We start from the raw sequence: 27,061 nt of genomic DNA on the forward strand, positions 1-27,061 counted from the left end.
CAAGTCGACGAGATAATTTCACAAAAGTGTACCTGATTTTCAAATCACAGCATGGTGTTTAAACACCTTGGAGGGTAACTTTGAAAGGAAGTTATCTTTCTAAGCCTGCACCACCAGCAGCAAGAGGAGGAGGGGAGTGTGTTGGTGGGGGGTTTTACATAGAAAGCAGCAACTCCCCACGAAATAATTTCACAAAAGAGGTACCTGATTTTCAAACCACAGTATAGGGTGTTTAAACACCTTGAGGGGAAACTTCAAAAGGAATTAGCTTTGAGGCTGCACAACCACTATGAAAAGGAGAGGAAAAAATATATATAAATTAACATTAAAATGACCAATGATTGACATGGTCTGCTTGAACACCTGCCCAAGCATTTTTTTAAAAAATGGCTGTGGTGCTGCCAGGCAACTCTCTCACTACCTGTCAAGAGGGTGATCAAATTGGGGCTCAGTTAGAAGCCAAAAATCACAGCCAGAAGATAAAATCTGTAAGGGGAGGAGGGGGAAGAGAGAGAGAGAGAGTTTGGCTTTTTGATCATTAAGAAGTCTTACAACACCAGGTTAAAGTCCAACAGGTTTATTTGGTAGCAAAAGCCACACAAGCTTTCGGAACAGGCTGTCCCTTCGTCAGGTGGAGTGGGAGTTCTGATCACAAACAGGGCACAAAGACACAAACTCAATTTACATGAATAATGATTGGAATCTTTACAGCTAATCAAGTCTTTTGATCATTACACAGAGAGAGGAGTTTCCCTTGGAAAACTCAGCCGGAAATTAAAGAGTGGGCAGGCTGCAATGAGGAGACCTGACGTGAGAGGCCGCCTCCATTGGCGTGCCTTGACGCCACATTTTATATTTAGGGGAGAGAGAAAAAAAAACCCTAAACTTCCTTCCCCTGAACGATGTTCCTCAGAAAATTTAACCCTTTTTAAAAGAATGGAAAATAAAATAAAAATTGACAATGATGATCTATCCCGCCTCTGGCCCTCCTCCTCCTCCTCCTCCTCCTCTCCCCGCCATGCGGCGCCGACATGAAGCCTCCGCCCGGCAACTACTTTCGCCTCAACTTTCCTCTCCTCGGCCCTGCCCCCACCCCCTGCCGCCGCCACAGCCACAATTCAACCAAACTTGCACGTTGGTGGAAGAGAGAGGGGCGGGCGCGACAGTGGGGTGGCTTTTGATTGACAGGCAGCCCTGCCCAATGGGAAGCGCCGTCGCCGCTAGCAACCTTCCAAATAGCTGGGCCGGGCCCCGCGGGGAGCCGACCAATCAGCGCGCGCGGGGCGAGCCAGCAGGTTTGGTTGCGAGCTGGCGTGCCGGCGGCCTGTGCGCAGGCGCGAAGGAGTTGCCCTGGTTGCTGAGGGATTGGAAATAGGCTTTAAAGAGAGAGAGAGGAAAAAGAAGCCCAGCGGCGAGATAAGAGGTTATATTGTTATATATATATATTTAAAACAGCAATTAAAAAGATAATACAGCCCCCTTCCCTCCCCCAAGAAGGAAGAGCAATGAGGGAAGAAGCTGCTGCAAACCCGACCTAGGGTAAGTCTTCCTCACCTCCCAGCACAGAGCGGTAAAGGAGGGAGAGAGAGAGAGGCTGTGTTTTTTTTAATGTGTGTGGATCTCCGGGGGGTTTGTGTATTTCTCTCCTCAGAATCACTTTAGGGTTAGGCTCCGTTGTGTATGGCTAGGCCTCTGTGGACTCTGCCGCTTTTAAATCAACTAAATCCTACTCCTCCCCCCTTCCCTCTACCTCAGCAAAGCTTTCAGTTTGATGTGACTGGAAACCCTGACGTCCATAGCAGATGGAGCACTTTAAAACACTACAGGAAGAGACTTTAAAAAAAAAAATGTTTTAAAAATGTATTTGAAACAGAATTTTTAATCGATTTTGCAAGTTGCTTTTCAAGTCCAGGCCAACAGTATTTCAGATTTCCAGCATCCACAGTATTTTGCTTTTATGGTAGTACAGTATTGGGTGTGTGTGTGTGTATTTATTTATATGTATTTCATTTAGGCGTGGGAGAATTTGCACATCGAATTGCACCAGGTTCCATGACTGTGTTTCGGGTGGTGGCTGTTTTTATTGGGTCAGGTTGTGAGGCTGTTGCATTGCCATGAAACCACCAGATGAATGAATTGGCTAAAAAAAGATGAGTTGGTGCTTGGGAAATTTTAAGTCTGGATCTATTAAATATTTAGTGCGTTTAGTAGAGGGCACCAGGGATGGGGAACAGCATGAATATGTTGGATCAAATTCAGTCCTTGTGGACAGAGGGATGAAATGCTCAACATTTTATGACTTTTATCATACCTGTCTGTATTAATTTCCATTTTCTCTTCTGCCCACCCGTCCAAGTTCTTTCCAGTTAGAAACAAAATGATCCTTTCACTAATAGGGAGATGCCTATGGTTCCTTATGGACAATGGTTATTTACCCCTCCTTGGTACAGTGGTGTGAATGTGTTGAAACCGTTCATATTTAAATCAATAGAAGGCAGATAAAAGTTTGAGGTGTGAAGGACACTTTAGGATCAAAGTTATTATTAAGAGTAATGTGGATTGTTACAATCTCCATAGACACCAATCACTTTTTGAAATGAAATCTGAACTTCTAGTTAAAAGCTGAATGGATGACATGATGAGATTTCACACTTTTTAAAAAAAACTTTTACTGTAATAAAACATTAGAAGCACTCTTGACTAAACACAATCTTTGTTGGCAACTTGTACATTAAACCACACAATGGAGCATTCCCCTTTCTCATTTAGCACAACTGAAAATCCACTTCACTGACATACCTTGCTATTCTTTAAGTCAGCATTCAATTCTCCTGAATCAATCCAAAGTGATTCCTGGCTCCTAAGTGCATTCTGTCTTTTCAATCTGAGCATTGAAAAGACAGCTGCGTTCCTGTGAAGTATAGTGACTTTTTACCCATAGCTGCTCTCCTCCCAAATCCGGGCAGGCTAACCTTGTCTGAGAATTTTTGAGGACATTTTGGACCATTCCCCTCCTGAAAGCCCATCTGCCTGGCACAATGAATCACGTGGCCCTTGTATTCAGTTACAAATGTTGATTAGCTATCCCTGAGACCCGGAAGTAAATGGACAATTTAAAGTACAGTCTTTTATAACCTGATGTTCTCAGCACTTTTCTCTGACTTATGAACCTTGCAATCTGTTCACTCTTTGCCCACAAGCTACTGCCGTTCCCTCCAAGTGTAAACATTGTGCACCTTCTTCCCGGTACAACAATCTGGGTCCTCTTTAATCTCTAAAAATCAAACCACCCAGGCTTGCAGTCAGGCAGACTTCAGAACCAGTCACATGACTCCTTTTTTAAGATACAGTTCCAAAACATAACAGTCTTATAAACCTCACGACTGTCGCAGAATGTAAATCATTTTATAATTTATCAGGATTCCTATTTTGTAATAGGTAAACAGCCTAATGGGAGCTATGACTCCAACACCAGCGAGTTTTTTAAAATCCACTCTAGTTCTGTGACATTTTACTATACAGCTCAAATTAAGTTTAGTGGAAGATGGTCTTTGGAAAGGCTTCCTACCCACATGAGGACCATTGTTGTAATTTTTCAAAAATTAACATTTAATTTCTCTCAGGATCTTTCTTGAATTTTTAAAGCTGTTTACAGGGTGGCAATGATCAGAGCAGACATGTGTTTGGGCAATCATTTGGATACTATCCAGATATGTTCAGTGCTGTGCAATCTGGCCAAAACATGCTAATAATGAGTGAGTAAAAAGTTACATGACAGTTGCATTGCTTAACTAGCAACTTTTTATTTAAATACACTGCACTCAAATTGAATTACATTTTTTAATGGTAAATGCATGCTTTCAAATCCAAATTAAATTATAGCTGTAGAGAAGTGCTGGTGCTGTATCCTAGAAAACTATTTTTAATGCTACAGATGCAAGGGAAGATACTTGATACAAATGTATTCTATTATGTATGTAAATGGAAGTCACGGGGTGTGGGAAGAAGAATATTATCAAATCCTGTATATCTCTTGGAAGTATGTTTCATAGTTGCCTCTGCTGTTCTGGAAAAGCTGAAATGTTGCACTTCCATTTTAAAATATCAGTTTGCGGTAATATAAGATGAAACATAGCTTTAATGTGATTTACCTTTGGGAATTTTTCTCGCAAATGGAACTGTTGCCTTATGGGATCCTGGGCACTATCTCTTTTTGTTATGTCCAAATGATATTTCAGTTGTACATACAGAAAGGATCAAGCCTTTCTTATGTATTTGGGTAATAGTTACATAGTTTTTTCGCTGCTGTATGACTAGCATATTTAATGAATAATGTTTGTAATCTATCTAACTAAGCTGTTGTGGAGTATCACAATGGGTGGAATTCTCTCATGACCCCACCAGTGGGTTCAGTGGCAGGCCAGGGGTGAGGTCCTAAAATCAGTTTTTTTCCGGCGTGAATTTCCCATGGGATCTTCCACTGCTGAGCTCATGATGGCTCAGGAGACCCACTGGCTACCATGAAAGTGATTTGAACCCTGCTGATGGGATGCAGATGAAGGCCCGATTCTCCATGACGCCAGGAAGAAAACACACCCAGTATGCAACTGGAACAACGTGGTGTATGGATGTTGAAATTCAACTGAACAATGTCCGGGGCTTCTTTCGGAGTTTGGGATGGAGACCGCCAGCAACCCTGGATTCTAGAACACCACAGCAGTGTGTGGTGGAAGCATCTACACAGTATTCCATTTTGTGTATCCTGGAAGAAGTCCATCTTCCAGCCTCGAGTGCTCCTGGTGGTCCATCTTTATTTTCAGGAGGTCCATCTTCCTCCTTCAATAGTGGGTCAATAATGTTGGAAACCTTTTCAATATGGTGCCCTGAAACGACAGTGGACTTCTTGGCATCAGGCCTACCCTGCCATGGAATATGGCACAAAGCACCTGTTGCATAGTTAATGAGGTCGGGGCTGGAAGGTGGTGTGCTTTCCTGCCAGCCTCCGCAGTAGTAAACACTCAACGTTCCCGCCCCTGCCCTGGGACCTAGTCCCAGATGGGAGAATTCCACCCCTATCTTTAGGTTGATTCTTGGAGCTGGTTGTGGGAGGCTGAATAACCTCATCTATTCAGGACTTTAAACTACACAATGGACTACTGTTAGTTTCAAAAAAAGTCGGTTCTACCTCTTTGAGGCCTTATTATTTTATGGGTGTCCTTTCCTCTATCTTTAGCTGTACAGATCTTAACTCGGTTGCTTGGTGATTTGGCAGTGTTGCAAGTTTACTGCTCTTCTCTTCCAACATCCCCAGTAAATGCACCTTAGTGAATTTTGGAGTACATCACAGCATTGGACTATCTGCTCCAAGATACAGACTTAACTTTGCCATGTTTGTTTGAATACTAATGCAAAATTACACTATGGCGTGACTTTGGTTTGTAGTAGCTTGAAATTTCTGACCTTTTGTAAGGACATAAGGCCATGTACGTTGTAAGAACTTTTTTTATTATATATTTCTTGTACATGGGCTTGTCATTCTATATTTAAAAATAAAACAAAAGTGTAAATTTCTTAATTCTTAGCACTGCCTCTTAATGGATGGTAAAAGGTCCAGTGCATTAATGCATTGAAAGCCGAAAGTGAGAGGAAGCCTGACACTTTCCTACAGTGTAGAAGCTAAAGCAGGAGAATGGTCGCCAGCAACTATTTAGTTTTATGGCAATGAAATCTAAGAAACTGTGATGCCCTTTTAATAAAGTAAACTTGTTAATTTTTTTTGAGTGATGGCCTCAATCAATTTTTTTTCCCCATTTGTTCTGGAGGTGTGTACATCACAGGGAAGGGCAGCATTTATTTCGCATCCCTAATTGCCCTTGAGAAGGTGCTTGTGAACTAGCTTAGACTGCTGCAGTCTACATGTGCTGTCAGGGAGCGAGTTCTAGGACTTAGACCAAGTGGCAGTGCAGAAATGATAAGGTGGCCTGTGATGTGGAGGCAAACTTGGAGGTGGTGAGATACCCAAGCATCTGCTGTTTATGTTCTTCTAGGGGTACACGTCATGACTTTGGAAGGTGCTTTTGAAGGAGCCTTGGCAATTTGCTGCAGTGCATCATACATATGATACACTGATGCCACAGTGTGTGTGTTTTACTTTTAATGTACATTTCTAATGCGTTTCATCAGGCTTGTTTCTAATGGATAGCATAAATATGCAAAAACAGTTTGGTAAATATCTTGCATGTCCATTGACTCATTGAGTATATGTGTTTCATAGCCTGGCCTGGGGCTATGTCAACCAAAAGTTCCACGAAGAGACTTGTGACCTGTAATGAATTAGTTGATTTTATCTAGACTGTAGTGGAAAACCAAAAATGCTCCATGATCCTGGGCTTGGGAGAGAAAAGTCATCCACGAATCTTGATTCTCTTTTGTTAAGTGATTCCTCTGGGAATGTGCTTCTGCCTGGACATTAAGTGAGGGTGGGATCCTCACTTGTCTGATCACTATCACTGACATTGTCCAAGTTCATTTGTTGTTGGAGTGAAGCTTGCACTAATAGATTCATACCTGGGCACTTTTGGTAGAAAGCTGAAGCATTAAGTAAAAAAAAAATGAACATGTTCAAGAATTCTGATGATTTGAAAATACAATTGGGGCTGAATGTTACTGGGAAAAATGTAAATTTGGAATTTTAATTGAAATATTTTATACTTCCAAGAAAATTGTACATGAATTATTCTCAAAGTTTGTCTTGTATGCAGCTGGAAGAATAAATGCTTTGTATTTCTTTATAACCAGCTCATTACACGTGTAGGAGTGTACCATAAGCTTCTCCAGAGAAAAAAGGATTTCCTGAACAAAACAATTTTCTACTGTACTGGTCCTGTTCAACACAGAAACACCCAGAGATTTTTTTTTTGAGTAGTGCAATTTACTGTCTATACAAAGGTCTGTTGTGGGCCATGCCAATCATTTCCTATTACTTACGACATACAAAGAACGTTAAAAGTACCCATTATACTCCCAAGTAAATGAGTAGTATTAGTTTTTTTTCGGTCTCTTTAATTTGAGACCTTTAATTTTCATTTGAGATGCAATTACCATTCCATTAATGTACCCAAATCATTTGGACACTGCCCAGCAGCCAATTCACTGTACAGAAGATCTTTGGATATACAACAGTCATCCATCCAATGAATGTAGCTGAACCAAAGCCGATGTCACTGGCTTCGCAGTGCGTATGCTGATGGAATTAGCATGCTCCACGACCTCTGTGTTGGTCACTTTGTTCTGCCAAGAGATGCTGAGGATATGTAAACCATCTCCCAATTTGCAAAACGTACATCCACCACTCTGTTTCCTGTCACTGAGCCAATTTTATATCTATACCACCACTTTCCCCTTAATTCCCTGGGTTTCCAGCTTCCTAATGAGCCTCCTGTATGGCACTTTGACAAATGCCTTGCAAAAGTCCACATGTATACCTACTGCACTACTTTGAGCAATTTTCTTTGTTACCTCATCAAAGATTTCAACAAAGTTAGTCAGACATGATTTGCCTATTAGCAAGTCCATGCCTGCTCTCATAAAAACATAGAAGGTAGGAGGAAGCCATATAGCCCTTCGAGCCTGCTCCAGCATTCATCACGATCATGGCTGATCATAATCCTTCTTTCTCCCCATAACCTTTGATCCCATTCGCCCCAAGTGCTATATCTAGCCGCCTCTTGAATACATTCAATGTTTTGGCATCAACTACTTCCCGTGGTAATGAATTCCACAGGCTCACCACTCTTTGGGTGAAGAAATGTCTCCTCATCGCCGTCCTAAATGGTCTACTCCGAATCCTCAGACTGTGAGCCCTGGTTCTGGACTCCCCCCACCATTGGAAACATCCTCCCTACGCGCGTGCGCACCCCCACCCCCCACTCAACTGAACTCCAGCGAAAACAATGCTAACCTAGTCAATCTCTCCTCATACATCAGTCTCGCCGTCCCCGGAATCAGCCTGGTAAACCTTCACTGCACTCCCTCGAGAGCAAGAAACATCCTTCCTCAAAAAAAGAGACCAAAACTGCACGCAATATTCTAGGTGTGGCCTCACCAAGGCCCTCCTTGAAAATGAAAGTTTATTTTGCCCCTGGTGATGATTTTCCAGTAACTTACCCACCCCAATGTTTGTTTGGCTGAAAGGCTGTAGTTCTGGCTTTATCCCCCTCCACTTTGTTGAATATTATTATAACATAGTGCCAGAGCATTGGAGGCCTGTTAATCCTGTAACAAATACTGATTGAAAGTTTCTACTATTTCTACCTTTTTCGTTCTTACAGCAACCTAGGATGTATTCCACTAGGTCAGCTTGGATATAGTGTGGTATATATTGAAAAGAAAATGAGTTGTTTCATTAATAACCACTCCCGGCTTAAGCGTCAAAACAATTTGGAGCTAAAAGCGAAGCTTGTAAAACCAGCAGGCTACTTGAATTACTGTTACTGCAAGTTTGAAAGAACATTTCATAGAATCATAGAAACCCTACAGTATAGAAAGAGGCCATTCGGCCCATCGAGTCTGCACCGACCACAATCCCACCCAGGCCCTACACCCATATCCCTACATATTTTACCCACTAATCCCTCTAATCTACGCATCCCAGGACACTAAGGGCAATTTTAGCATGGCCAATCAACCTAACCCGCACATCTTTGGACTGTGGGAGGAAACCGGAGCACCCGGAGGAAACCCACGCAGACACGAGGAGAATGTGCAAATTCCACACAGACAGTGACCCAAGCCAGGAATCGAACCCAGGTCCCTGGAGCTGTGAAGCAGCAGTGCTAACCACTATGCTACCGTGCCGCCCCTTTGAGCAAGTTTACATTTTATGAATAAAATATGTATATTTTGAGTTTAAATTGCTTATTTGTGCAATTCGGGGTTGGAGTTCAATCACCATTTTACTGTTACTTCAAGAGTTTGCTGTATAAGATAAACCTATGTTAAATGGGATTCCGCCATTGTGAATGCAAGTGATGTTCGTTTGTAACTGAAATGCCATGCCTCGTGAGCGAGGAGGACTGTGACAATTATCTTATTTGTACTGAAAGATAAGGAAGTTATTAAGGAATATTATGCATGTATGGAGCACTTAGTGACCATCTCCTAAAGCTTTGTAGTGCAGCTATCCGCTCTCCAGAGCGGTCTTTCAGTTGCTCTGTTTAAATTCTGTAAATGAACCTCTAGGCTGAACAATGTGGGCTAATCCACCTCCGACAGTATGTTGAATTTGTTGCAAATTGGAAGAATATTTATAGCTAGGTGACTGAATATTCTATTTTTTCCATTCACAACTTGAATTTCTGAGCGTAGGAGTAATAATGTCTCCAATAATTTATTTAAAGTATTTAATGTGTTCTGAAATTTAGAACTCCATTTAATCAAATGTCACCATGTTTGGAGTAGAAGTTATTTGCAGACCAAAACTTCACCCCTTACCTCCATACCTAAGAATACAAATCTCATCTGTGGGAATATTGAGCCTTGGGTGAAGTGATGGATAGTTTTATTTTACAGAGAGAGAGGCAATTAGACCTTGATTTTGTTACTATATCACTATGTTGAGTAACCATTCAATTCTGGGAATAGAAGCAGCATTTGTAAGAAAAACTTCCAAACGCTTTAGGTAGTTCTAGTTTGAGAACCCAGTGCAGGGGAGAAAAAAGATCCAGCCCTATAGGTTACTTGGCCATGCCAAATTCTCCCGCAGTGTACCCAGACAGGCGCCGGAGTGTGGTGACTAGGGGATTTTCACAGTAACTTCATTGAAATGTTAATGTAAGCCTACTTGTGACACTAATAAATAAATTTTTACACTATTGGTGTAATGTAATTTGTCATCTATGAATATATAACAATATATAATTGAACGGATCTGCACATTGCATTTCCTTTATTTTCTCCTCCACTGCTGTCAGGACTTGCTGTTCTGACTCAACTCCACTTTGTTACAGTATGGTAACTACATTTATTTCTATTCAATTTCCTCCTTTGTCTAAAGAGCTGGTTTTTATTTTCAAGACTTTCTCCTCCCTCTCGCACCCCCTTGGTCCTTGTACTGTTCTCTGCACAAGGGGCAGTAGGATGCAATTAACCTACTTTGGGTGGCTCAACTGAGATTGAAATGTTGCATGGACAATTATCCCATTTTATAATTGGAACTTTGAGTGAATCTGAACTGTAGTTTCTTTTGTCTCAATGGCATGATGTAGTGAGCAGGATTAACTGTCATTTGACAACCTGAACTAACAAGATCAGAGGAGTTCATTGCAAAGTTATACGTTGCTTATGGACCATGATATGCTAATTTTCTTTCCAAAGGCAATCAATTGCACACTGACAACTTTTAACCTGGAGGCTGTTTTGTTTACCACATGTTTTACACCTCTGTTAGCTAGGCTGAGGTCCAGCTCACTGATGGAATTATAGAAACCCTCTGTTGGTAGTGCAGGTCATCAAGGACAGTTTCAGCACCAAACTATCCCCTAATTGGTAGTAAACTGTGATAACATTATGTTTCTTGGAATTAGCTGGCTTAGGAAATGGAAAAATGTTGCAGGTCTGCCAACATCTGAAAGTTACCCGCTCTCCATCAGTCCTCCTGAAGGTTCAACACCTAAACCACACATCTGTCTGTCTTCTGTTTTTTGACCCTAACAGATCTGGTGTCTTTCCAGCTCTTGAAGGTTTTGAAAATTTTATTAACAAATGAATGTAGGTGCAGGAGTGACATCGTTCTTAGTTGGAACTAAATAGGGAACCCTTTAATATGCATCTGAGATGTTCTGTACAGGTCTAAGGAGTGTTTGAACCGATGCTGAGTGAATTGATAAAATCTTCAGTGATGAAACCAACCATCTTGCTATTTGGAAAATAAATAATATTCAATACTATCTTAGGTGTTTGGCCTCTGAGAACTGATTTCTGGCTCGGCTTTTTTTGGAACCTTGCATTTTTGATCTAGGTTAGAAATACTTGATTGTGACTGGAATCTGCAACTTTCACAACTCTTAGCCACAGTGATGTCTCGCCGATAATGTGCCAATACAAAATCTCTCAGAACAAGTTTTGAAACTTTCTGCTGTCACCGAATTATTCATAAATGTAAATAAAGCTTGTCTTTTTAATTGAACATTGTGATTTAAGTAAGGTGATAAAGTAAAGGACAGAACAGCTTTGAAGTTTCACAGTAACAAAGAACTGTTAAGCCGTTTGAAATCAGCAATTTTTAACTGGCTAAATTCTAGCATAATATATCTCCCGTGCTGAATTCCTTACACTCAGTGGCCCATGTGGTACACATTCACTATGTTGCTTAGCTATAGAAATCAGGAAGATGCAGAAGCAAAATACTCTAGATGGTGAAATCTGAAATAAAAACTGAAAATGCTGGAAATCCCTAGCAGGTCAGGCATGTGGGTGGCATGCTGGCACAGTGGTTAGCTTTGCTGCCTGTCAGTGCTAGGGACCCGGGTTCTATTTCCTGGCTTGGGTCACTGTTTGTGCAGTCTTCACATTCTCTCCCCATGTCTGTGTGGGTTTCCTCCCACAGTCCAAAAGACATGCTGGCCATGCTAAATTCTCCCTCAGTGTACCTGAACAGGCGCCGGAGTGTGGCGACGCGGGGATTTTCACAGTAACTTCATTGCAGAGTTAATGTAAGCCTACGTGTGACACTAAGAAATTTAAACTTTGTCCCATAACCTTTGATATAAACGTACTTTGTAACGCCATTGTTGGTGATCTGTTGATAAACAATATGCCGTGATAAAATTGATTTCTGTTGCACATTAGTCTATTAATTGCATGGAGCAGATGTTACTTTGTACCTTCATTTACTCAGCACTACATTTGGAGGGGCGGGGGGAGATATAGTTCCTTCCTTAACTTTCCCCATTGCACATTTGCTGTCTGAAAGGGTTTAAGAGCGATTCATAGACCTGGGCCATTGCCTTTATTTTATTGACCATTTATATAATACAATTTGTCCTGTGAGTTTTATTTTCCTAATCTCTCCCCGTGGGATATGTTTTTGCATTAAATTCATTGGGTTGATTGCAATCAGTTCATCTTGTGGGGAAAATCCAAGGCATGTATTGTTTTTCGTGATCATGGTATCATAGAATCATACAACTCAGAGACCATCATCACACCTCCTTTGGTAAAGCTATTCAATTCATCCCACTCCCCTGCTCTTTCCACGCAGCACTGTCTTTAAAGAAATCCATTCGTGTATTTATCCAATTTTTTTGTGTTGCAATTGAATCTGCTTTCAGATGGTGCATTTCAAGTCAGAACTTGTATTTTTTTAAAAATGAAAACAATCCTCAAATCCAGTCATCTTAAATATATCCTTTTGGTTACTGACCTTTCTATCGATAGCAACAGTTCCTCCTCATTTATTTTTGATTTGATTCATTATTGTCACATGTATTAGTATACAGTGACAAGTATTGTTTCTTGTGTGCTATACAGACAAAGCATAGCGTACATAGGGAAGGAAAGGAGAGAGTGCAGAATGTGGTGTTACAGTCAAAGCTAGGGTGTAGAGAAAGATCAACTTAATGCAGGATAGGTCCATTCAAATATCTGATCGCAGCAGGGAAGAAGCTGTTCTTGAGTCGGTTGGTACGTAACCTCAGACTTTTGTATCTTTTTTCCCCGGTGGAGGAAGGTGAAAGAGAGTATGTCCAGGGTGCGTGGGGACCTTAACTATGCTGGCTGTTTAGCCGATGGAGCGAGGAGTGTAGACAGGGTCAATGAATGGGAGGCTGGTTTGCGTGATGGATTGGGGTACATTCATGACCTTTTGTAGTTTCTTGCAGTCTTGGGCAGCGCAGGAGCCATACCAAACTGTGATACAACCAGAAAGGATGCTTTCTGTGGTGCACCTGTAAAAGTTGATGAGAGTTGTAGCTGACATGCCAAATTTCCTTAGACTTCTGAGAAAGTTTACTCTTATCAAACCCATACATGTTTTTGCCTCTTATCAAATCTCCCCTTAAACCTTTTTGCTCATCAAATAGCATCCCTGATTGCTTCACAAGGAAGTCTAATTTTTGGTACTGTACTTGCAAATCTCTGCTGCACCCACCCCCAAGCCTCCACATCCTTTCTACAGTGTGGTCACTAATTTTTTAAGAAATAAATCAATGATTCAACATTATTTTTTTAACCCATTACTTTTTCTAGCATGTCTGTTATGTGGTGCTTTGTGAAATGCCTTCGGAAGGTCAACTTCTGCATCAACCACACCACCTTCATCAACTCTCCCATTACTTCATCAGAGGCATCAAATCAAATTGGTCAAACAGAGTTTTCTCACATCCATGCTAACTTTCATTATTAGCCCATACTTTCCAAAATAAGAAATAATTCTGTGCTATATTCTTGGCTCTAAAAGTTTCCCCACTACCAGGTTGACTGGCCTGTAGTTACCAGGTTTGTAATTTTCTCCTTTTTTAAAAGGGTATTAACGTTTGCAACCTTCCAGTCCGTGGCAGTAGCCCATAATTGAGCGAGAACTGGAAAGTTGTGACCAAGAGGCTTCGCAATTTCCATCCTTGTTTCCCTCAGTAACAAATCAATTTCATCTGAATCAAGTGACTTTTCTACTTTTGTGAACTGTCAATCTTTTAAGTACATCCTCTATATTTATTTTTATCCTATCCTTTATCACTGCTGTGTTCCCCTCTATTATTGCATTTGCATATTCTCTTTAGTGTTGCATTGGCACATTCTTGTTACTGAAGACTGGTGCACACTATTCATTTAGTACATCAGATGTGCCCTCTACCTCTGCAAGAAGATCTTCTATTTGGTCCCTGATCAACCCCACCAACAATTTGCATTTACAAAAAATCTTTGGATTCCTGCTTTTATATTAGCCACTGATCTATTATTATACTTGGTGCCCTTTTTATACCCAGTTTTAGATCTCCAATGTATTATTTTTAACGCTGATCTGTATTGCCATTAAATTGTCAAGCTTTTAAACAAGTTTTTTGTTTTGCTTGTTCATTTTGAGATTGGATTGCTGGGCTGAGTAAATATTAATGTTGTAATACTAAGTTGCTGATAACCAGTGTTTTGTACCACACTATCATTTGATTTCTTGTATCTTCCACACTGCCAGCAAGTATAAGTTAGTGCAGAGATTTAAATGAACTGAATTGAGTGATCCTCATGTGAACAGAATGCCCAATACAAGACTGTTACATTGCAACTGACAATTTCAGACCAGTATCTGTGGAGTGGCCTTGCATGCTCCCAGGTGGGTATTGTTAATATTGGGTGATGAGCAGAGTAGTAATTTTCTCCCATGATAAAAACAATGGCAAGTAAGTTTCCAAATTTCCCAAATGTGATGTCCAGTGTGAGCACTTCAGCTTCCAACTGGAGTTAAAGCGCAAACATAAAACCTATGAGAGATGGGTTTATGGTGGGTATGCAAAAATGTGTATCTAAACTTTTGGGCTGCACGGGTGGTTGCCATGGAGTTTCTGGTGCCACATGCAGATTTTAAATCTATGTTGCCATTAGTTTGCAGTATTTTTAAATTGTAGACATATTTGTGTTCTGATTTATGACTTTTTACCAAAGCAGAAACACCATTTAAAATCACTTTCCAAACTCCCAGGTCCACACAAATTAGCATAAACCTGCAAAACAATATAAGCCCAAACAGGATTGAGTCTGCAGCTATGTTGCTGATACTCTGAGCTGCCTGCGGTCTGAGTCCAGGTTAGATGGCATTATATCGGTGGGGCAGAGACATTGTAAATGTTGCATTATTTTTCTTTGAAGGTTCATTTTAATTTTGAGAATCTTGTTGAATCTATACTTGTATTCATTTTACAGGATGTGGGCATATCTGGCTGGGCCCTTCATTTATTTCCCATTCCTAATTGCCCTCCATTTTCAGAGGGCATTTGAGAGTCAACCACATTGCTGTGGCTCTCGAGTCACATGTAGGCCAGACTGGGTAGGGACGGCAGATTTCCTTCCCTAAAGGACATCAGTGAGCCAGATGAGTTTTTAATAACAATCGACAATTGTTTCATGGTCATCATTACACTTTTTTAATTCCAGATTTTTTCTGAATTCAAATTTCACCATCTGCCTTGGTGGGATTCAAACCCGGGTCTTGCCCTTTGTCTCTGGATTCTAGTCTAGTGACAATACCACTACGCCACCGTCTCCCCCATTGACAATGACATGCTGTTGAGGTCAAATAATTTTCCATTGTTTTCACTGTGTATATGTATGCTTGATAGGTTTCAAAAAGGATTCGCAACACTCCCACCATACTCTTATCCTTTGAAATAATAAAACCAGTGCACAGGATGACATTTTGCTTGGGGGAGCCAGGATTATGCTGTCTCGCGCATCAAAACTGTAACTTTTACAGTTTTCAATACTGTGAGGAGTCAGTTGCCTTACTGCATTGGTTCAAGCCAGTTATACTGTGCCCTTGTATCCACTTGAACGGTCCTTAAAATGTCTCGTATTTGTTAGGATTGTTGCTTGTTCAAATAATTCTCATCATTAGTGGCAGAACAATGCAAATGATTTTGGAAAATATTACGTGATGGATCATTTTCAGGTGCACTCGTTCTCTTGTTGAGTGCACCTGAGTTTTCTTGTGGGTCTTGACATTGAGTTTACAGCTCTCTATATAAAGTGACCTGCAGCACTTGTTCAGAAATCACCTGTACAATATTTGAACCAAGGGCATGTATAGGTCTTAGTGGACCAGTATTTATATTGATAACATTTGAATCCGTTAAAAAGAATTTGTTTCAATGTAATTAACAAATGAATCTTTGTGGGGAAAGACAACCTGTCTTCTAAACAAACAATGACCTTTCTGATTAGTTTTATCTCTCTTTTCCACTTTTCTTCTTTCCCCATTTTATTCTTTCATCTTTCCGTAAGCTTTTATGCTTTTTTTTCTCCCTCTCTCTCTTTCTTGTGTCTGCTGCACCCACTCACGCCACTGGAGTTGCAAATGGAATCGAATGCTGGAATTATCAGCGAATGTTCCACTTCTGACTTTGTGATGGTGCGCAGGGCAGCAAAAGATAGTTGGTCTGAAAATGTGTATCCCTAAGGGACTCCTGCCATTCTGTCTGACAACCACTTATCTTCCTTTACATCAAATATATGTCAGAGGAAGGGTTTTCTTTTTGCAGCCTCCTAGCTTTTATTTTTTTTGATACTGTACTTATAGAATCATTGAGCACGGAAGGAGGCCATTCTAACATTCAGCCCATTGTATCTGCGACAGCTCTTTGGAAAAGCTCTCCCTTAAAATATTTATAAGATTCCCTTTTTGAGAGTTATTGAAACTTCCACCACCCTTTCAGGCAGTTTATTCCAGATCATGCACTGTGTATTAAGGGGAAAAAAAAACCCTTCATCACTCCCTTGCTTCTTTTGGCATTATCTTAAATCTGTGTCCTTCAACACTTCTACCATCAGAGATAGTTTCTCCTCTTCATGATTCTGAGCATCTTGATTAAATCTCCCTTTCATTTTTGCATCAGGTGCATAACACCAGCTTCTGTATTATCTCTGTGTAACTAAGAGTCCTGCGTCCCTGGTACCATTCAAGTAATTCTCCTCAGTGCCCTCTTTTGAGGCCTAACATTTTTTTGAAGATCGAGCTTGGGCCTAAGCCATGATTTATAAAGGTTTCACATTATTGCCATCTATTGTACTATTTACTCTATTCTTTGGTTTTATAAAAAATATCCTATTCTTTAATAACAGCCTTCTCAGTGGGCTCAGTCAAATGCTGCCTTGATGTCAAAGGACAACTACTTTCAACACTTCTAGAAGTGTTGACTTGGTTTAAAATGTACATATTTGCATCCTCATTGTTTCAGATTTTAAAATTCATTTTTGGAATGTGAGCACTTCCCTAATTGTCCTTTTTACATCATTTCAGTTCTGTGCTTTCTTCTGTAGCAGTTTGATACAACTGAATGGCTTGTCCATTTCAGAAAGCATTTAAAAATCAACCATGTTGCTGTGGGTTTGGAGTCATATGTAGGCCAGACTCTGCAAGGATGGCCGATTGCCTCCCATGAAGGTCATTAATAACCCAACTGAGTTTTAATGACAATCCATTCATGATTAATGTAAGTAGCATTTTATTCCAGATTTATTAATCAATTTAAATTCTCAGATACCCTTGGTGGGATTTGTACTCTCCTCCAGTACGTTAGTCCAAACCTACAGATTACTAGTCCAGTAACATTACTACATGAGCCCAGTGTTATGAAGATACTGTGTAGTTCTAAATGATGCATTATATGGTCTGGGAGTTTCCTCCGTATTTACTCAAAATCAGTGTTGGACGTAATTTGAGTGCAAACTAACTGGGTGTAAGTGAGTTAAGTTCATAACTACAATACATCAAGTCTCCTCAGTTGCCCCATTTAAAGCAATCTCTGCTCACAAATCTGGCCAACATCCACAATTCTGAAATGTGTGCATTCTCCTATTGCAGTCACACTTAACCAGATTTTCAGACACAGTAAGAAAGAAAATCATCTGATGTTCTAGTGCAATTTTTTGAGTGGTTTTGAAAACAAAATCTCGCTGAAATCTTTCTCTTTGAATTTTTATAAATATGGCTCACGTTAAAAATTGAAAAGTTCCCTTGATTTCGGGATTCTAAAATTGCTGAATCTGATGTGTATGAATTATGGTTCAGTGAGCTGGAACTTAAAGTTCATACTGAAAATAAATATATTGAGAGTTAGCACTTTCTTTAGGTTTTGATGGTCTCTGCTGCGTTTGCCCATTGTAAGTTTGACTATTTCAATGAGATTAACAGTTTTGTGTTGGCAAAATGGGTGTGATATTGGAGACACATTTGGGTCTAACTTGAGTCGCAGATGAAACTTAGCCTCTGAATTTTTAAATCCTATTTCGCATCAGTGCATCTTTACAATTTAAAACAACAAAATTTTTAATCCAGCAGTGATTTATTGTGTCAAGTATCCAAGCCAGAAAGCAAATTTTGCTGAAGGCATTCTCAGCTCCACTCCCCATTAGAGTCTGCAAACTTCAAACATCTGTGGTGCAACTACAGCTGACCTGTGCAGAAGATATTGGTTCACATGCACAATAAACAATTGCAGGGTTTAGAATATTTTACTAATGATTCAGGACTTGGAAATGAGCAAAACCATTCACATAATTATTTGGCTGAGGGGAGAATAATTCCTCCTTGACCACCTTATCTGCTCCTACATTTTCTAATCTACATTACATTATCACAAAGGACCCAAATTAGTAATTGACGGTGGCAGCCATTTAAGCAACAGAAACATTCTCCTCTTACCAAATTAGATGAGTTGGTTGAGCTGTCTCACTTGTTAATCCGAGAGGCCACCATATGCATTTATACAACAGAACCATTACCAAGTCCAGGCAATATTAACTTTTAGTTTCTTGTCAGATGTTAAAACACAGAGGGAGGAGACATTTCCTGCTGTAAATGTAGAATGTGATGTGAATTAGTGAAGTCTTGGGCTGATTTGACGTAGCATCTACATAATGTTGTCAAGGTCATTGGCACCTTTGTATTATATTAATAGCAAAGTTTATGTACTATTTGACGCACAATTATTATAAGATGGGCCGTCCTAATGCTCAGGAAGCTTATCCTGTGCATTGCTGAGTGATACATCAGAGCAGGCCCAGGCCCCAACACCAGTTGTGCTGGGTTAACTGATCTCAGTCATTATAGTTGCTGGGCAACTATAATTGACCTTGAGAGTCTAGTTTGGAGGCTGGAAGACAAGAAAGAGATACATGTCGAGGCTCATACTTGACTGCTGCACTTCCAGCAGGGTTACGTGTAGGTGCAAATATTGAGTTGGTACAAAATCGATCTTAGCCACCACTCAGTGCCAAAGCTTGCATGTGAATAATGGTGCCTGAATAAAGCATTGGAGGATGACCAGCATCAGTTGAAGAGCAAAATAAAAAGCTGTAACTCCACACTAAGTGAGGGGGCAATGAAACCCAAATGTTGAGGTTACAAAATCAACCCTTTAACACAGGAAGAATAAAAATGAAAGAAATGATTTTTTGTTTTTTGTTTCTTGCCTTACTACTTGGAAAACAGCTGATAACTTTCTTCAATGTAATATTTTGATTTTTACTCCATTCTCAGAATAACTGCAAACACAACTTCAATTACCTGGGCATCCCACAATAAATCCAAAGCTGGTTTCTATCAGCAACCACGTCTCTTGATCTGCTGGATGGATGTATAGTGCAAATTGATGTCTAAATACTATAAACACCATTTGTAGATGTGGCTTTTGTCTATTTAATAGATACAAATAATTAGTACATGCAATGAGAAAAGGTTATTTGGTTCATTAAGACTTCTAATGAACTGCTCTATAATAGATTCTGGTCCTGTTAAGTAACTTACTGAGAGAAGATCTTCATAAAAGTTCTGTTCCTGCTTTCCAAAATTATTGGAACAAAAGTCAGAATTTATCCTTTTCCTTTCTTGGGTCTTGAATTTTGTCTAAGAATTATGTTCTGAGTTCATTCCCAACTACAAAGCAACATTTATGATAAAACAATGGATGGGACATATGTTTATTGTTATATTTGTTAAAGGCAATCCAGATATTTTGTGAAAGTATTTTGATTCATGATGGAATAGTATTCTAAAAGATTTTGTCACCATTTACTACTTTGCCAAGTGTAAGCCTGGAAGGCTTTAGTATTGAAGGGCATTATGACTGATGTTGTTTCCACCCTTTTCGGCAAAGTTGCTAGGCTGTTATTTGGTGTGAAAATCTTTCTCATCGGTTTATTAACTCCATAAAACCTTAGCACTCTTTTAAAAGTCCTGTAATTCTGTGCTAACTATCTTCTACAATCCCAAGTCCATGCAATAGCCATCATCCATGAGTTTAGTTCCATTTCAAAGCACTGCAATAGGTTTGTCAGGAAAAACTATTACACCAATGCCTTCAGGGTGCTGTTCTTTAGATGCATATTAGTTATATCTCATATGGTAGATTACCCCTCTTCTCCCTTGCACCCACTCCCATCCAGATGTTGTAAGTATGCCTTAGTTTCATGGCCAGTATCTTGATCTTCCTTCTGAATGCTGAGATGAGGTTTAATTTTAATTCCATAGACTAGTGTTACGACCCAGGCTAAAGTGTTTTGTGAAGCTAGCCTGGATCCTAAATTTGACATTTGATTTTGACATTGCTGAGCATAAGGAGTTTCACTCCAGGCATGATTCAAGTGCCCAATAGGAACAAAGTTTATTTAAGAACACAGTTAAAATATAACAAAAAGAATTACATAACTTTTACCAATTACAAGACTTCAACATGACACAGTACTCCTCTAACAGCTAGCTTTCTCTGCTGTTCCAAGTTAAATACCATCCTACATACATGCATCCTATAACATACATCCTCCTTCAGACTCAACGCAGAAACAAGTATGCTCACGCAATGCTGGATTTTGAACTTCTTAACGCCTATGGACAGAAATCCAAACCAGCTGTTTGCAAAGAAGGATATTTTCTCAAAACAGCCAAACGTCAGAGAGGTAAACTTAATCTCTGGTAACTTCTAGTCTTCAGACTCCAGAGAGGGGAAACAACTGATGTTTCTCTCTCCGCTTCTGAAGATGAAACTAAAACTGAAATGCTCGATGAAAAATAGCCCAGGCCACATGACATGACCTGTCAATTAAAGCTCCACTCATCAAAATCACAGGACACTGCATTAGTCCAGATTAAAATCAACATGATATCAATTATACTGCCTCAGCAACAATAAAGGACACTGGCTGCAGACAGCATGGTACCAACATATTGGCAAGGACTGCAGAAACATCCTGCAGAGAAACATGATTAAAATACATTTCTTAAAGGGCAGTACTGTCACAATAGGTGTTTTTGGGCAGCACAGATCCACTGTCTGGTCTCCCCCAAATGCTCTCCTACTGTGGCATAAATTTGTATGGTTTTATTAATTTAAAGGCTCTTAAATCCTCCCTCCATTAGCATAAAATCACAATAATACCTGAAAAGGGAAGATATTCCTCGATCTTATGTTTTGGTTAGATTAAATTCATCAAAAAGAATTGGGTTTTGAAAGCCAGAAGTGTTTTTTATGAAAATAAAACCTTGAATTCCATTTGACTTTCTAGGTCTACCTATAGTTTGAAAATTGTCCAATGTGGAATTCCCTTTGCAAAGGACAACATAGTGTGATATTCAGTTGATAAGTGACAGCCAAACTTCATGTCCTGACATGTCTTATCAATTAAGGTTGAAGATAAGCACAGCATGAAGGCAGATGGTGATATTGGCAATTGGTAACTGGAATGTTTATACAGTTGTAATTTGATACGAGGTACCCATAGTTTTGGATGCACGTTGATGACCAATTCCTTGCCATATTAATTATTTAAGCATTCAAGAATTTAATGTATTAAAGTGGCCTTAATACCATCTAGTTTTGCATGTTACTGTGTTTATGAAGCAGTATTCTGTGCATATGGAATTTGGCAATGTAGTTTAATTGTTTGCAGAAAACACTGGATTATTTTTCATATGGGGCGGCATGGTGGCACAGTGGTTAGCGCTGCGGCCTCACAGCGTCAGGGACTTGGGTTCGATTCCTGGCTTGGGTCACTGTGGAGTTTGCACATTTCTCCCTGTGTCTGCGTGGGTTTCCTCCGAGTGCTCCGGGTTCCTCCCACAGTCCAAAGATGTGTGGGTTAGGTGGATTGGCCATGCTAAATTGCCCCTCAGTGTCAGGGGAACTAGGGGGATAGGGTCTGAGTGGGATTGTGGTCGGTGCAAACTCGATGGACCGAATGGCCGCCTTCTGCACTGTGGGATTCTATGTGTCAATTATTTTAATTTTTGTTTTCATTTATCATCAAATCAGGAAATTTAACCAAATTGATCTCCGATTCTGGGGGGGGGGGGGGGGGGGTAAACTATCAAGTTTACATTACACTAATCTTTAAGTAGACATACAATTCTCCCAGAATCAGTCCAAAATAATTCTTGACTCCTGAAGGTTTACTTCTATTCTTTTCCTTTCTCGGCCTGGTAACTTCTAATCTCCAGAAATTCTCTGCATGTTGAGAATATTCCTAGAGATCCTCCCTCTATTGCCAGCTAGGCGAATCCTCCAGCTTTGCTTTAACTCCTCACTAATTTGATCTTTTCAATCCAAACATGCGCTGCCACGTGCACTCTGGCTTGGTGAAGCAGAGAACAGCTAGAGGCTGGAAGTCTCTCCTTTTACAAGACCCTGGTAGAGTAACCCGCCTGTCTATGATGGAAATTTCAGGAAAACCTGTAACCTGATATCACAATGACTTTCTTGGTACCCATCCCACCACAAAGCCCATCACCATGGCAACATACAAGGCCTTGTATCTAGTAAAGCTGCTGATTAGCTGTACTAGACCTCAACTCTCTTTTTAAATAAATGAAGAGTTTAAAGCATAACTGTTTGCAATCCAGCATTCTCAAGACTCCGTCTATCCACTGTTGGCGCAGACAGGCTGCTGCCATTGTCTTCATCTTGCACCTTCTTCCTGGGCTCCCTTTAATCTCGAACAATCAAATCACCCAGTCTTGCAGTCAGGCAGAACAGGTTACATGATCATCTCAACTTTATCTTGAATTAAAGACAGTCCCAAAACAACATGATCTCATAAACCTCATAATTGTAATGCTACCACAAGAGATGGAAAACGAAAACAATAATATGCACTTCAGTACTCGTGGAATTTTGAATGCAACTGGTGAAATACTTTCTGAATTTTAAAAATGCTTTATAGTGTATGAACCAACCTTACCTGTTCTCTTTCTCTCTTCCTCTCTCTCTTCCCCCCCCCCCCCAAATCATAGAAACCCTACAGTACAGAAAGAGGCCATTCGGCCCATCGAGTCTGCACCGACCACAATCCCACCCAGGCCCTACCCCCATATCCCTACATATTTTACCCACCCACTAATCCCTCTAATCTACGCATCCCAGGACACTAAGGGCCAATTTTAGCATGGCCAATCAACCTAACCCGCACATCTTTGGACTGTGGGAGGAAACCGGAGCACCCGGAGGAAACCCACGCAGACACGAGGAGAATGTGCAAACTCCACACAGACAGTGACCCAAGCCGGGAATCGAACCCACGTCCCTGGAGCTGTGAAGCAGCAGTGCTAACCACTGTGCTACCATGCCGCCCAATCGTTACTGATTTGACATGAAGTGCACTTTGAACTTTTTTTTTATTTTTAAAAATATAGTTTTTCCTATCATTTTACAATTGCTTCACATTTGCCACATTTGTTATGCACATTGCTGTTTTATTTATAAAATGTTTCTTCACACCTTTCCCTGATGTCTCTTCCCTCTGCCCCTCAGAAAATGTTGCTAACTGGTCCTTGTGATATCTGAGTAGCGCCTAGGCTGACACATATCAGTAGTCCTAATGACATGTTTTCCATGAGCTGGTAAGGGGAGCTTTTCTTTTTCTGGTAAGCATTGAACTTGGGTTTTGTTTTCCTGCTTGGTAAATTAAAATATTAGATTCGGACTAAAAGTTTAACATTAAAGTCTTGTATTTATTAACTATTACATTTCAAATGCAATTAATTCTATGGATTTTTTTTGTGCACTGGAGTTTAGCATCTAACCATACTATTTAATTTATGGGTGTTGGCGCTATTGGTGTATAGTCAGTCTAAACCTCTCTGCTGTAGTCTTGGGAACTGGAGATAAAGACCTGGAGGTCAACAACCTTTTGTATATCGATCTTCAAAAATCTCCCATGTCCCAAAAAGGTCACCTCTTAAATGTTCAATGTTTAGTAGTAAAATATTTCTTGGGCACTGAAGCTTTAAGGGATGGGGTGGGGGGTGAGGGGGGAGGGGGGGTCTTTGGACTCTTAAGGGACAAATCTGCCTTCAGGCCATTTTTCAAATGAACCTATACATCCTGTCTGGATTGTGAACCACAGCAGGAAATTGCATTAAAAAAAATCTAACACTGCTGGAATAGTTCTGGTGGAAATGTGCTCAGGCAAGATTTCTTGAGGCTAATTATTTGAATATGCGGAAAGGTCTCCCAATATTTCTGATCAAAGTGGGCAGTAGTAGATGTGGAACCAGAAGTAGCATTCGCCAGAATTACAATTGTTCAATTACGTGCATTTTTCTTATTGCTTTGAAAAAATAGCTTTGCCTGTGTGTAATTCCAACCATTTTCAAGTTTTTGTTCTGAACCTGTTTTTGCCTCTTATACATAGTGATTTTGTTTCAGCCCTTATTCTCCACAAAGGTAGAGCTCCCAAGTGTTTCCTGTTACCTTTGAATTGCTGTTGCTTTTTGGCATGCTGTTATTACTAATGACAGATTTGCACAAATTTTCCACATTGTGTTTATGCTAAGGAGATCAGTTCTTTACTTACCCTTTTATACCTATGCAAGACCTGAATCGTAACTTATCATTTAAAGGTTATTAATTATTTCAGCACAATTCTTCTAGTGAGACATAAACACAGATTAGTTGTGGAAAATTTCAGCAAGAACATTTAATACATTTTGGGAATAGTCCTGCTGTACTTGCAAGGGAAAACCCACCCTTCCTACAGAATATAAAGAACTCCAATGTCACAGACCGAATATATGTGCTCTCCTACTGACTATAATCAGTGTGTTTTGTATGGAAAGATGTGTGTCTTTTCTTACCCTTGGGAGTGTGTGTAAATAATTCTGCATCAAGCATTTGTATATTTTATATAAAGGTGATTTATTCTCACATACTTACTCCCAAATTAATGCAACATCTCTCACACTCGGATGGATTTAAAAAGTGCACTTTAACAGTATCCAGACTACAGTTAATTCAGTCTCTGATTTCGATTTCCAGTTTTTCTCATGGCAAAGGCTGTGATTTCTTGAATGGATTTGATGATTTAAAGTTGATGTGGGGGTCTTGTAGGTTCACAAAGTTTTGAGGCATTTTAGTAGTCAAATATCTAGAAGGTTGGTTCTCAGGTGAACTTTAAAAGTGGAACAAGTTAACTATTTTGGCTGCTTGATGACTTGCAGCTCGTTTCAGAGTTTGGCTCTCTGTTTGGCTGCTGATGGATGGTTCTGATTGACCTGTTGGATCCTGGAATAAAAAGGGTGCAGTCCCTGAAACCAGCTTTGATTACATGACCACTGCGTTAACACTAGGTCCACCAAGTCTAGTTTGGATGGGGGAGGCCACAGTGGGAAGTTGATAGTGGCCATTGAATTTTGGTCTCTTTAGTCCAGTGCGAAACTTGGGGTGTGTGGAAACGCCACGGGTTTTAGGTCTTTAGCCATTCTTAAGCAACACAATGTGTGAATTCCAGAAATGGTTGTAAGGTACCCTCGCATCTATCTACATGTAATTAAATGTTGACCAGGGACACTGTGTAGTTCAAATGGCAAAAATCACATAATTTGCAGCAATTTGCTTCTTTCAAGTATTGACAGTTCATAACATGACATGCCTGTACAGGACGTGACTCCTGGCTGAGTTGATTTTCCTCTTTATTGACTCCAGGGTTCTTCATTTCACTTCTTTCTCCTTAGCATAAAAATCCAAAAAGGTAGAATACTTTCCAAATGTAGATCATCGGTGACCATTTGGATATTTTGCAACTCTCAGTTGGCAGAAGAGTAAATGCAGTAGTTAAATTCTGTAAAGTATTGAAATATCTTGGACATGGTACGCACCTCCATGTTTACATCCTAGCTTCCTGTATAATTTTTAAATACAATTTTTAGATTATAAAAAGGTTATCTCAATGTGTGTTGGTAAACGGTTTTCCAATCTTGGGAAGAGAATAAAGGATTCACTTCTCAATGGCTTTGGCAAAAGTTTCACACCAGAAACATTATCTCCTTCTGACCTCTCCATAATTGCTGTCTGACATGCATTTACTGTGCTTATTTCTGATTTCCAGTATCTGCATCTTTTTGTTCCTGTGTCACTGTTTACCTGCTGCCATCCTAGACCTCCTGACAGTAAGCAGTTCTGATTCTCCAGCCTTAGTGCATGTACATCCAAAATATGTGACTAGTCCAAAGCTATGTGTTTATGCGTGCATGTTTGTCATTTACACCACTTAATTGGGTTATTTAACAAATAACACATTGTAAATTCAATAATAAGTATAAATAGCTGTTAACCAGTCGCTACATGTGCAGTTAACCTTTCCTCCGATTGTACAGTTGACCTATTTTTCCACATAATTGCAAATTGAATGGCCTGATACTGGATACTGCCTCCATTGTTGAAACATCATTAATTTGTTTTTAAAAAACAAAGTACTCAAAATCAAAGATAAAGGCAAAATACTGCGGATGCTGGAATTTCAAACAGAAACTGCTGGAAAATCTCTTCAGGTCTGACAGCATCTGTGGAGAGAGAAAAGAGCCAACGTTTCGAGTCCGGATGACACTTCGTCAGAGCTCTGACGAAGTGTCATCCAGACTTGAAATGCTGGCTCTATTCTATTCCCAGATGCTGCCAGACCTGCTGAGATTTTCCAGCATTTTCTGTTGGGTATTTAAACCTGGACACAGCTGCCACTACTAAAGGTCTGCAATGTTTCATTGAACCCAATTAACATGAGTAAATGAACTGGTCTGTGAAATTGAGGGTGCAGTATTAAAATTTGTTGGTGGCAAAGAATTCTGAAAGACTAGGAGGGTATAGGTTAGACGTGATGTAGAAAAACGTCTACTTACTATGTCCTGGAATGAAGAGAAAGAAAATGCACATTTTTTAGATAATTTTAGTGGGGGGGTTATACAGGAATTTGGTGAGGAAATCAATTGAGGAATGTACATGATGGTTGATTTCGGTTTTGAATCCTGACCAATAGACTGAAATGGTCTTGGTTCTCTAAATTCCACTGTGATAACTGTAGCCTTTCATTC

General features: G+C 40.0%; 1 protein-coding gene across 9 annotated transcripts in view; it reads left to right on the plus strand.

Moving 5' to 3' along the window:
• The first annotated feature begins 1,319 nt into the window (after positions 1-1,319).
• LOC144479533 (casein kinase I) overlaps positions 1,320-27,061 on the plus strand; it is a 109,778-nt gene continuing 84,036 nt past the window's right edge. For 3 of the 9 annotated variants that reach the window (XM_078198326.1, XM_078198331.1, XM_078198327.1), the window contains exon 1: positions 1,320-1,423. The gene's annotated coding sequence lies outside the window, so the exon portion shown is untranslated. Of the gene's footprint in view, positions 1,540-23,507; positions 23,621-27,061 lie in introns of those variants that run through there. The other 6 variants (XM_078198329.1, XM_078198330.1, XM_078198325.1 and 3 more) reach the window with 6 other exon arrangements.

The sequence above is a fragment of the Mustelus asterias genome, chromosome 26 (genome assembly GCF_964213995.1).
Source record: "Mustelus asterias chromosome 26, sMusAst1.hap1.1, whole genome shotgun sequence".
Classification (NCBI taxonomy): domain Eukaryota; kingdom Metazoa; phylum Chordata; class Chondrichthyes; order Carcharhiniformes; family Triakidae; genus Mustelus; species Mustelus asterias.